This window comes from Coregonus clupeaformis, chromosome 21, assembly GCF_020615455.1.
Source record: "Coregonus clupeaformis isolate EN_2021a chromosome 21, ASM2061545v1, whole genome shotgun sequence".
In the NCBI taxonomy this organism is placed as follows: Eukaryota; Metazoa; Chordata; class Actinopteri; order Salmoniformes; family Salmonidae; genus Coregonus; species Coregonus clupeaformis.
The window spans coordinates 16,317,366-16,329,494 of NC_059212.1; positions in this window are offsets into that span (position 1 = coordinate 16,317,366).

The following is a 12,129-nucleotide window of genomic DNA, read 5'->3' on the forward strand; positions in this document are numbered from 1 at the left end:
AATAAAACTTTTTTTAAAATAACTGCTTGTATTTTGGTCTTTTGAAGTGGAGGCATTTTAAATGAAAAGTTGAAAATGTGGATGGAAATGGGGCTTATAAGTGCGGTAGTTTGCTAATGATGACAGCTGAATTCTATACACACACCACTTAAAAAGCAAGAATGATTTACTATCAATTGCGAAAGATACAGCAGATTCATTGTCTAGTAGTCCCAAGTGAAGGATGAATTCAGTCTAATCAAAAAAGTACCAATATGCTTTTTGATCGGGCTGTGAGGTAGCCTTATCAACATGTGGTAGGCGCTGCCAACTTCATACCGAACAATTAGTTATTTTACGTTGGCTAGGGTTGAACCATCGGGCGAAAGCGTGGAGGGAGGAGTGCACTGCTCAAGTCTGAGTCTGTGCTGCTCGGACATGTCAACAAGGCAGTATGGTCTAGAAATATGCATCTTTTACATAAAATACATGTTTGAATTTTCAAACTACTTTTTATTTGGAAGGCAGAAAGCGTTTTTATCAAAAGCAATTACTTTTACATGTGAAAACACAGAATCCTAACTATTACACGTGCTTAATTACGTTACTTGTTTTGAGCTGATTTAGCCGTCGAAAAGAGCGGAGCACCTAGCTCACGCCCCGGAGTCAGCCCGGTTGCAAATCGAATGCAATCAACTTTCAGCCGGTGGATAACATGCCTACACGGGCGAGATTAATCGAACCCCCTCAATGTTTTGACTGATAGAGGGTGTGTGGGTAACTTGAGAAAAACAAGCAGGCTACAAGAATCTCGCGACAAAAAAAGGAACAGATGTTTCCTTAGGACTGGCTCATACTGGCTTCACAAAGTCCGGTAAGATGGTATGGATGTCGGTTCTTTAGTTGCTGAATGGTAGGCAGTGTGAATTTCAGTTGCTGAATGGTAGTGTGAAATTCCAAACCTTGTTCAGTAGGCTGTCTAACTGCTAAAGTTGGCTCTTGTATTCTTGCCTCAGTTCAAGATAAATCAACACCTCATGGCACAACGCCTCTCCCCTATTTGACCTAGATAGTTTGTATGTATTGATATGTAGGCTACGTGTGCATAAAAAAAAAAAGGTATGTTGTTCTGACCTTGAGCTGTTGTCTATTAATGTTCTGTATTATGTGTGGACCCCAGGAAGAGTACATTTACATTTTTAGCAGATGCTCTTATCCAGAGCGACTTACAGTTAGTGAGTGCATACATTGTTATTCAACATTTGTTTTTTCCATACTGGCCCCCCGTGGGAATCAAACCCACAACCCTGGCGTTGCAAACACCATGCTCTACTACTCTACTCTACTACTGCCGGCCATTCCCTCCCCTACCCTGGGCCAATGGTGCGCCGCCCCATGGGTCTCCCGGTCACGGCCGGCTACGACAGAGCCTGGATTCGAACCAGGATCTCTAGTGGCACAGACCACTGCGCCACTCGGGAGACATAGCTGCTGAGAGTAGCTGCTGCTTTTGCAACAGCTAATGGGGATCCTAATAAAATACCAAGTTCAAAGCAGATTGACTGCATGCTCGAATGCCAAGGTTCAATACAGGAATTGCACTGCTTTTATCAACGGAAAAAAAGACATACCTTTTCATGGCATTCCTTGTTTACATAGCCTTAACTTAACACATGACTTCAACTTGCAACATCATGAATAAGGCTATATGGTACTAGTAATGTGTGCCATCATGTAATATTTTGCTTTCACATTACAGCTCCATCCAGGTGTTTCTGAGCCAGTGTCCACTTTTATATCAAGACCTATCTAGTGGCAAGCATCCTGTGTGAAAAGGCCAAGGACTTTGTCCTAGAAAGCTCTAATTAAAGTAAATTTTATTTTTGCAAAATGTAGCACTTGGGATAGGCTACTGCAGTAACTGTGGTGTGGTAGGCAGGTTACACAACTATCTCTATTGCTGCTATTTAGAGGGATAATTTGACTATGCTTATGTGTCCTAGAGAAGCTTCTGAACTGGTTTGGTTGGTATGTCAGTACTTGCAAGAACTTAAACACTTCATGGGCTTTTTTTTGTTGACCGGCAAACAGTCTGTAGTCTAACTCACGACTGCTTCTTTAACTCAAATTCAACCTGGACTAAGATTGCTGCAAATCTCTTGTCAAGGCAATGTAATTCAGGAACTTTACCATAGGTTGAGTGATAAAGATCTTGCAGTCAGATCAAATACAGGTTTGAGCATTAGCTCGATTTTTCTTTTTTTGTTTGTCAATGACTAAACAGGCTTCTTGTACTTTATCTTAAATTGCACACAAATTAGACAGGCAGCCCAATTCTTTTTTTTTTCACTAAGTCTTTTGACCAATCGGCTCTGAAGAATATCTGATGTGATCAGTCTAAAGACCAATTAGTGGAAAAATATCAGAATTGGGCTGTCTGTCTAAACAGCCACACACACATTTTAGCTGCATTTAGACAGGCAGCCCAATTCTTATTGTTTTCTACTAATTGGTCTAATTGCATCAGATCTTTTCACATCAGATCTTTTTCAGAGCTGATGTGATTGGTCAAAAGGCTAATTGGTGAAGAAAATATCAGAATTGGGCAGCCTTAATGCTACTGATGTGTTTGTCTGTTTCTGACACCAGTGTTTTGGACAGAGTTCAGTGGGCAGGACATGACCAAGTAGTCTTATTCCTTTTTCAGTAGGAGTGATTTTAATGAGGATTACGGAATCACACACTGACTTGACAAATGTCTTCTCTCTAATAGGGTAGATGGAGCCCAGACGTGGAAGTACTGTGACACAACTAAAAAAGAGGTGAGACCAAGAGCATGAAACATCTGTCTCCCTCTGGATGTGCAATGGTTCCCTAATCTGCATGTTCATACTGAGGGAACAACATTTACATTTACGTCGTTTAGCAGACGCTCTTATCCAGAGCGACTTACAAATTGGTGCATTCACCTTATAGCCAGTGGGATAACCACTTTACAATATGTATTATTTATTTGTATTAATTTTTTGGGGGGTTGGGGTAAGGGGGGGGTAGAAGGATTACTTTATCCTAACCCAGGTATTCCTTAAAGAGGTGGGGTTTCAAGTGTCTCCGGAAGGTGGTGAGTGACTCCGCTGTCCTGGCGTAGTGAGGGAGCTTGTTCCACCATTGGGGTGCCAGAGCAGCGAACAGTTTTGACTGGGCTGAGCGGGAACTGTGCTTCCGCAGAGGTAGAGGGGCCAGCAGGCCAGAGGTGGATGAACGCAATGCCCTTGTTTGGGTGTAGGGACTGATCAGAGCCTGAAGGTACGGAGGTGCCGTTCCCCTCATGTGGTGTTATTTTATGTATCATGAAGGCAAGTGTAGGGAAAGGTCAAAGGTAAAATAATAATATTAGTAATAAGCATGGATATGTTGTAAAATTGAAAATCTATATGCCTTGGAGTGTTTATGGATTGAGAGCCAGTTGAATTCAGAGCAGAGATAATTATGTGTTTTTCATGAAAACTCCTGCAGCTGGTTTAGGGAGTGTCAATGACGTGATGGCTGTGGAGATAGAAGTAACAATGGAGCTAGTGTTTGCATTTCTTTATGCTTATGACCTTATGACCTGACACATGGCCACATGCACATAATCTCAGTGCTGGAAAGGGTGATGAATGATAAATGTTTTATAATGTATTATGAAATGATAATGGTGAAACAGAATGAACATGTTTGATATTTTATAATCCAGATATATGTTTAAATAATGAATATATACATTAAGTATATGATGTGTTATTTTACAGGGGTTTTTAAACTGAGGCCATGGGGTTCTAGACATCTGGTTTGCATTTACATTAGTTTTTTTAAGAAGGGGCTTTTGAGAAGGGGCCTAGGCACGCAGCCAATAGAATGATCGAATGAGAGGGTGGTACGAACTAAAAAAAAGTTAGGAATGTTTGTACATGTGGCTATAAAATTGAGCTCTTGGCGAAAAAGGGACAGTCTTTGTCTCTTTGGAAAAAGGCTCGGCTTTGTTTTTTTAATAAAGTCTAAATTCTTAAATTCACAGGCTCTGATGTCTTGAGAGATATTTTTGAGTTAATTATCTAGTCAAATGTTTCTACAACATAATTGGCGACCACGAAGGGACTTGATAGGGATCAGTGACGGTATGTATTTGCAGTTGTGAAACGGCTTGGACGGACCATACAAACAAAAAGCGGCCGCTTTTAAAAGGTAAGAAGTTCTTACTAAAATAGTATAACGTTTGTGTGGTCCGATCCGGGCTCGGCAACATCTAAAGAAATACCAAGTAGGTCTCTCCAAATTTAAGAACCAGAAAGTTAGACACTAGGAGCTTTTGAATTTAAGAATACATGTCGCTGTTGTTTGTCTGAACCGTCTGTTCAATTGATTTGATTCATTTGATTCATTTGATTCAGTTGATTCATCTTGCTGATTGCTATGTCTGGGTCATTTCGACACGGGTGGTTGTACGGCTGGTTGAGCGATCAGACAATAACATGTTAAGTCCTGCAGATACCGCTTTAGACGTTAATCGTCTTGAGGACTGCATAGGTAGGCAGAAATCCTGGGTAATACCGCTTCTTTTTCTGTGTTGAGGAAGTGTAACAGAAAAAATTAGGGCAGAATTGACAGGTCACTTAGGAAAGTGTAGTATAAATAGAAATCTTGTGGATACCGCTTTGGGGGCTATAAATTAGCATTCCATTGGCCTGAACAGACAAGATTACTTACGGATACCGCTCTGATGATAAATTCTTTGTTAGAGGTCTGTACGGGTAAGTAGTGAATCATCCTGTGTTGTGATGATGTCAATATTATGTAGGGTCTATCAGGTAAAAAAGTTAGGTCATCCTGAGTAGGTGAACGGGTTAAATAGCTACAAGGGCTTCCAAATTTTGATAAAGTGTTATATATAGAGTAGGTCTGCTCATCTCGTATGGTGAATGGGTTGCTTGTGCGGCTGTGAGTCATTCAACTGTCTGATTCATTTGGGCACAAGTGGCTGCTCATCTGTGTGAGTGAGAATATAATATTAAATCCTGCAAGTAGATAGCCTTTCTGTAAGGAAAGGAAATCTATTTGAGGTTGTTTGAAGCTTCTGTCTGATGGAGAAAGGGGGTGCCCAATCTCACTTAGGAAAGAGAAGAATAAATGGTGCGTGGATATTCATTGACCAACTGAGTGTAGAAAATTCACGTTACCAGGAGGGGTAGAATAAATCCTGTTGGAGGAACAGGTCACGTTTATTGGTGTGGTCATATGACGTCTATGCATTGTATTTTGATACATCTGTTAGAGTATGTTTGGACGATATATTTAGAAACTTTAGAGGTAATGCAGTATTATGATAAATTGACTACGTAAAATAATAAAATTATAGGTGTTGACTTGTTCAAACACGTAGGTGGATGTGGAAATGGGAGAGAGTACATAGGACATGTGGTAGAATTCAGCATAATAATAAACTATATATTATTTCAGAAGCAGATATATAATTAAATTGGTTGGTTGTTAAATCTGTTTCCAAATCAATGAATGTGGGGTTTGACTTGTTGACTGCTAAATTGATTACGTTGAGCGTGTGAGAACTGTGTCCTTCAGAACTATTTTCTGAAAAAGTGTAGTATGTGCCAGATACTAAAACTACTGACTATTATCATTGGAATAAAAGAGGATTAACTTGTCATTTCGATAAAGCATGGGTTCTGCATCGCTGAACAGAGTCTAGGTTTTCTACGTATAGTTTAACTATAGTTGGGGGTTGTTTAGATTGAAGGAACAGTCAGGATAAGATTGGAAGATCTAGTAGCCTGCGTCTTTTCAGACTGAAGGACTCACTTATTCAACGGGAAAGGAGGAGTGTCTATAGTCTAAATCAGAAAGGACAGTTTCATTTGAATAGCGGACTGGCAATTTGGATAAGAGATTTGGCCATAATTTGAATTGTTTAGGTAGACAGGAATGAAAGTAAGGTATTTTAGTATTATGAATATACATATATTATTAGTTATTGTTGAGATGTGAATAGATTTTACTAATGGCATGAATTAGTTTCCGGTAAAAAGAGAGTCATACTTGTTTGACTGTATCGAGCTGAAATAGTTATTTAAAGAAAGTTTGAATAGTTGGATGGAAAACATCTATTTGACAAAATTCTAATTGTTATTATTTTATTCTATGGTTTGCGTCACCAGTGGTGTATGCGAATAGTTGGTGAATTGTAGAATGATAATGTATTTTCATTACGTGAACTAGGGGATGCAAGGAGCTTTGGCTTTTATGCTGAGGGAATAGCATCAAGTTATAGTGGGTTGTGGATTTGTTGAATAAACAAACTTATGTTTTAAACAAAAGTAATGCAATAGGCTACAATTATAACATTATCAGAAAAGGGCACTATACGCTCATCTGTGGTCCGCTGTAGCTCAGTTGGTAGAGCACGGTGCTTGCAACGCCAGGGTTGGGTGTTCGATTCCCAAGGGGGGGTAGTATAAGTATAGAAAGGTATGAGCTCACGAATGGAGAGTCGTTTGGAAAAAGAGCATCTGCTAAAATGTTTAATGTATGGAGAGGAGAGTACGTGGTAGTCATTGAATAAGGTTTTGCTAGATTAAACAAATGGCAATAGTGGGATATGTCTATAGATACATTGGATTGTGATAAATTGATTATTTAAATATATGATGGTGAACTACAGCAAGTGTTTGGTGTTACTTGTAGCTTACTTAGCAAGGATAGTAATTCATTCTGTAATGGCGGGGTGATGGTTTAATTGTGTGGCACTGGTGGAGCGCCGGGTAACGGTACTTTTATGGTGAAAGTTGTCAATGTGTGCAGAGGGTCCCTGGTTCGAATCCAGTAGGGGACAGAAAGCAAATCTTTTACATTGATGTTATTGATGTGAATTACTGGTTTCGTTGATAACATTATAGGGAAGATGTCCTACCAATCTATGTTGGATAGGATAACATAGTAATTGAAATAGCATATTGGTGAATTGGATGTTTTATTGATTTATATTTAGGAGAATGAGAATATGTTATTAGGTAGTATTGCTGTGTGGAGACGATTAACTAATGAAGAACATGTCTCGATAGTTGAATAAGGAACGCTATTTGATAATTGATCATTTTATTATGACATTATATAGTTTGTTTAAACAGCAGTGAGTTATGATGATGTTTTATTACTTCAGATAACGATAAATTGTTTATAGTACGTTGAACCTTGGGAGGTAGTTGTTGCTGTTGACTTGATGGATTAAGTAGACATCTTTTTATGGGTTTTGGATTATGAAACAATAAGTTTATATTTGGGGAAAAAAAAAAAAAACATCGATGCAACGGTTTGCGACGTTTAAATTACTAAAAAGGGGTTATAGGTTTATAGTGGAAGGTGGAGTTAACTTAATAAAATGGGTTATTATCTAGTATCTTCTAAATGGGAGTTTTCTTTTAAGAATTGATGAGAGTCTCCTATAATATTAGGTTAAAGGTAAAGTAGGAGACGACGTATCAAACAATTTTAAATTGATGCTGGGGTTAATGATTGTTGATGAGATAGGACTGGGGATATATGTATGATGTTTGGTGTGTAATTACTATCTTTGGATTGATGATTATATGTTAACGACATGTATACTTTCTCTTCCAGGAACATGGGGATTTCTTTATTGGGAGGTTAGAAAAGTATTTAGGCTAGGGTGGAACTAGTTAGTAAAATTAAGTAGTTTTATTCTTAGGTTGTCATAGGGAGCTACAAAAATAAATAAGGCCTGGCCATTTTTGTTTGGTTATTGTTTTACTATATGGTGTTCAAATAACCACAAACAAACTACTTAGTATGAAATGTTAGTTGTATAGGATTTTTATTTCTATTTGGGGTTTTTTGACAGGATGGAAGTGAAATATCTTAAAGGGGCATACACATGTAATTTGGGTTTTATTTGCTGAGGGATAAGTAAATATGTGTGATTTATTTTGAAAAGAGCTGTACTAAGGAATTACAACATTTATGAAAGGTTTTGATGGTTGTTAGAAGTAGTATACTATAGGATGAAACAATTAATTGAATGATTTCAATGACCTCTGAAATCTGTCCTGGCTTTATAGTGTGACCTGATCACCTGCACTATGAATTCTAGAGGCATGCTGAATTAAGGGGTTAGATAAAATAAGGATAATTGTGAAGAAGTTTACAAGTTGGAAAAATCCTATATATAAATTAGTCTAAACAGGATAAGGATGTAGTGAGAGAGTTAGTCCTGAATGAGAAGTATTCATTGAATAGTGTTATGGAATACAGTTAAGTAAAGATATGCTCAAGGGTTGTTATTTTAAAGTTAGTTATTATTTTAGGTTTGATAGGCAATATTGTTTTGTTTTGTTTTTGTACACATAAATCACGATGTGATGTATGTGTCCAAGGGGGGAAATATGCAAGGTGTATTAAGGATGTGAAAGTAGTAATAATGTGTTATGGGTTAGGTTAAATCATTTTTGTTTTTGTGATAGGAGGCATGGTGTAGAGGTGGACTACAACAAGCTGGAAGCAGGTGTGCTTCATAATCTCAAGGCTTCTCTTGACGGATGAGAGGACATGAGTAGCATACTGTGTCTCACCTAACCTAACAATGTTCTTAAGATTTTATTTTCATGGGTGAAGATAGCTATGTCCAACTGAGTAGGATAATCTGAGTATTTTCTGTGCCCTGGAGACTATGTGATGGCAAAAGACTACAGAAGAAAGAGCTGGAAAGACCCTATGTGGGAGGGGCTTGTACCAGGTGTTGTTGGCTGCCTTAATGATGGTAAAACTGGTGGAGACAGATACTAAGATTAATGTTTTCCACTATAGGAGTGTTCCAACCTCAGCCATTGGGTAGTATTGTTGTTTTTTGTGTGTGTCTGTGCTTGTGTCTTTGCAGCAGTAACTCTGAGCTTCCCTATGGGAAGGCTGATAGAAGGACACTTTTCACAGACCGATGTCGATAGATTGAGAGGGACTTTGGCTGATCCGGAGATCCTAGTGATGGGGGAAGGTTAACAACAGAAGTGACCTACATATTGTTGTCCAGGTTATACTGACGATGGTACTGATAGAGGGGAGTATTGGGTATCATCTTAACCATTGTACCAGAGTGAGGGAACTGATGATTGAGAGATTCCAGATCTCCAAGACGCACCAGATATCCTTATCATTGATTTCTATGTACTTGACTAGTTACCTGAGAATAAGGGGAATGGAGTACTGATAATAATAAAGAGCAGAAGGAAAAGACACAGAAGGGATCACTATTAAAATACAAGGGTTAAAATATTATTGGTGTGTGAGAAACCAGCACAAAGAGTATGGGGAAGTCACATGGGGTAGTGTGACCTTAAGATAATGAAAGAAAGAGACAGGTGAATCATAGACATAAGGAGAACAGTCCAATATTTAGATAAACAATTTGATGTAGTATTTGGTGTTAGATTTCCAGGGGAAAGTGTTATTAGAAGAGAGAAGTATAAGCAAGTGTTAGAATAGGAACAAGGAAAGGGAAACACTAGAGTAATGTCAAATAGAGTATGAGAAAAATATAGGAATGTTACAATAAAACAATTGGGTTATATAATTTGGGAAGAATTCAAGGGAGAATGTGAAACATAATGATTTGTCATGTAGATGATGTTACTAGGGATGTTTTGGATTGGAAATTAACTCAACTGAACTGTTATGATCTGTCCTTTCCTGAGGTTACAACGGATGGTGTCGTAATGCATTGCAGAGATCAATTGGCTCAGAACGGTGTAAACCTCAATAAAAACCAAAAATCCTCTACTTGGCTGAAGAGGAACAACAAAGGCGTTGAAGATGTTCCTGTCTGACCCACCTCTGCCCTGAATCCAACATCAAATCAAAGCAATCAAATGCCTTTTCTTTTCTGTTTTTTCTTTCAAGAATGTGAGGAAAGAGGTATATGCAAAGGCCTAGTTTGGGTATACTGGTTTGCACATGGACAAAACAGGATGATGGTGGAGGTGTGGTGGTTCAGGTGTGACATTGGAATTGGGACATTGTTATGGGTAACCCAAGATGAACTTTGAACAACATAATGAAGAATAATGAAGACGCCAGAAGATTGAGTGCCGGTAGAGGAGGGAGTGTTAGTTGAGGTAGTATGTTGATTAAGGAGGTATTATACACTACTAAATTTATAGTAATTTGGACAATGCATTAGGGTACTGATCTGATGTAATTCTTGTTATGAGGAAGTTAATGCTAGAATTATTATAATATAAATATACATTCAGCCAGTATCGATATGTGCCAAGGTGAGAGTTTTAACTTTGAATGATGGAACAAAGGTGACTAATTAAGAATTGTCATTTTAAAGTGTTTTGGGTAATTCATTTGATTATGATTATAAATTATAAGTGGACTGACTGATCTGAATAACTTATAATATTAATGCTTAGTGATGTTGACATGGCAATTACTTGATTAGATATGGATATTGATTATTTTGATTGTTATAATACTTGTGATATGAGTGATTAATCTTTGTATTGATGGGACAATATTATAATGTCCCAAAGGGGGGATATGTGGTGTTATTTTATGTATCATGAAGGCAAGTGTAGGGAAAGGTCAAAGGTAAAATAATAATATTAGTAATAAGCATGGATATGTTGTAAAATTGAAAATCTATATGCCTTGGAGTGTTTATGGATTGAGAGCCAGTTGAATTCAGAGCAGAGATAATTATGTGTTTTTCATGAAAACTCCTGCAGCTGGTTTAGGGAGTGTCAATGACGTGATGGCTGTGGAGATAGAAGTAACAATGGAGCTAGTGTTTGCATTTCTTTATGCTTATGACCTTATGACCTGACACATGGCCACATGCACATAATCTCAGTGCTGGAAAGGGTGATGAATGATAAATGTTTTATAATGTATTATGAAATGATAATGGTGAAACAGAATGAACATGTTTGATATTTTATAATCCAGATATATGTTTAAATAATGAATATATACATTAAGTATATGATGTGTTATTTTACAGGGGTTTTTTAAACTGAGGCCATGGGGTTCTAGACATCTGGTTTGCATTTACATTAGTTTTTTAAGAAGGGGCTTTTGAGAAGGGGCCTAGGCACGCAGCCAATAGAATGATCGAATGAGAGGGTGGTACGAACTAAAAAAAAGTTAGGAATGTTTGTACATGTGGCTATAAAATTGAGCTCTTGGCGAAAAAGGGACAGTCTTTGTCTCTTTGGAAAAAGGCTCGGCTTTGTTTTTTTAATAAAGTCTAAATTCTTAAATTCACAGGCTCTGATGTCTTGAGAGATATTTTTGAGTTAATTATCTAGTCAAATGTTTCTACAACACTCACAGCTCCGTAGGCAAGCACCATGGTCTTGTAGCAGATGCGAGCTTCAACTGGAAGCCAGTGGAGTGTGCGGAGGAGCGGGGTGACGTGAGAGAACTTGGGAAGGTTGAACACCAGACGGGCTGCGGCATTCTGGATGAGTTGTAGGGGTTTAATGGCACAGGCAGGGAGCCCAGCCAACAGCGAGTTGCAGTAATCCAGACGGGAGATGACAAGTGCCTGGATTAGGACCTGTGCCGCTTCCTGTGTAAGGCAGGGTCGTACTCTCCGAATGTTGTAGAGCATGAACCTACAGGATAGGGTCACCGCCTTGATGTTAGCGGAGAACGACAGGGTGTTGTCCAGGGTCACGCCAAACAGACTGTTTGTTTGTGGTTTGACATCTTGTGACTGTCATTGACACAACAGACCAAACTCATGATTATGGAACCTGTTTCACAAAACTCAGTGTTAGAATGTCAGATCTGTCTGAACTACTACAATTTGCGGCGCAGGCCCAAGCTCCTGGACTGCCAGCTCACCTGCTGCTCGGTGTGCTTGACCCAGATGAAGATAAACCAGAGTGAGCTGTGCTGCCCCTGGTGTCGCTCGGGTCACCACCCTGCCCCCTGGGGTCTCCGTCTCCCAGCTCCCTGATGACCCGGACACTATGGCTGTCATCTCTGTCCCATCTCCCACAGAATACATACCTGTCTTCATACAGCTGCCTAGTAACACCTGCTACCTGTCTACAGACCACCAAGAGAGCGCTACAGTGC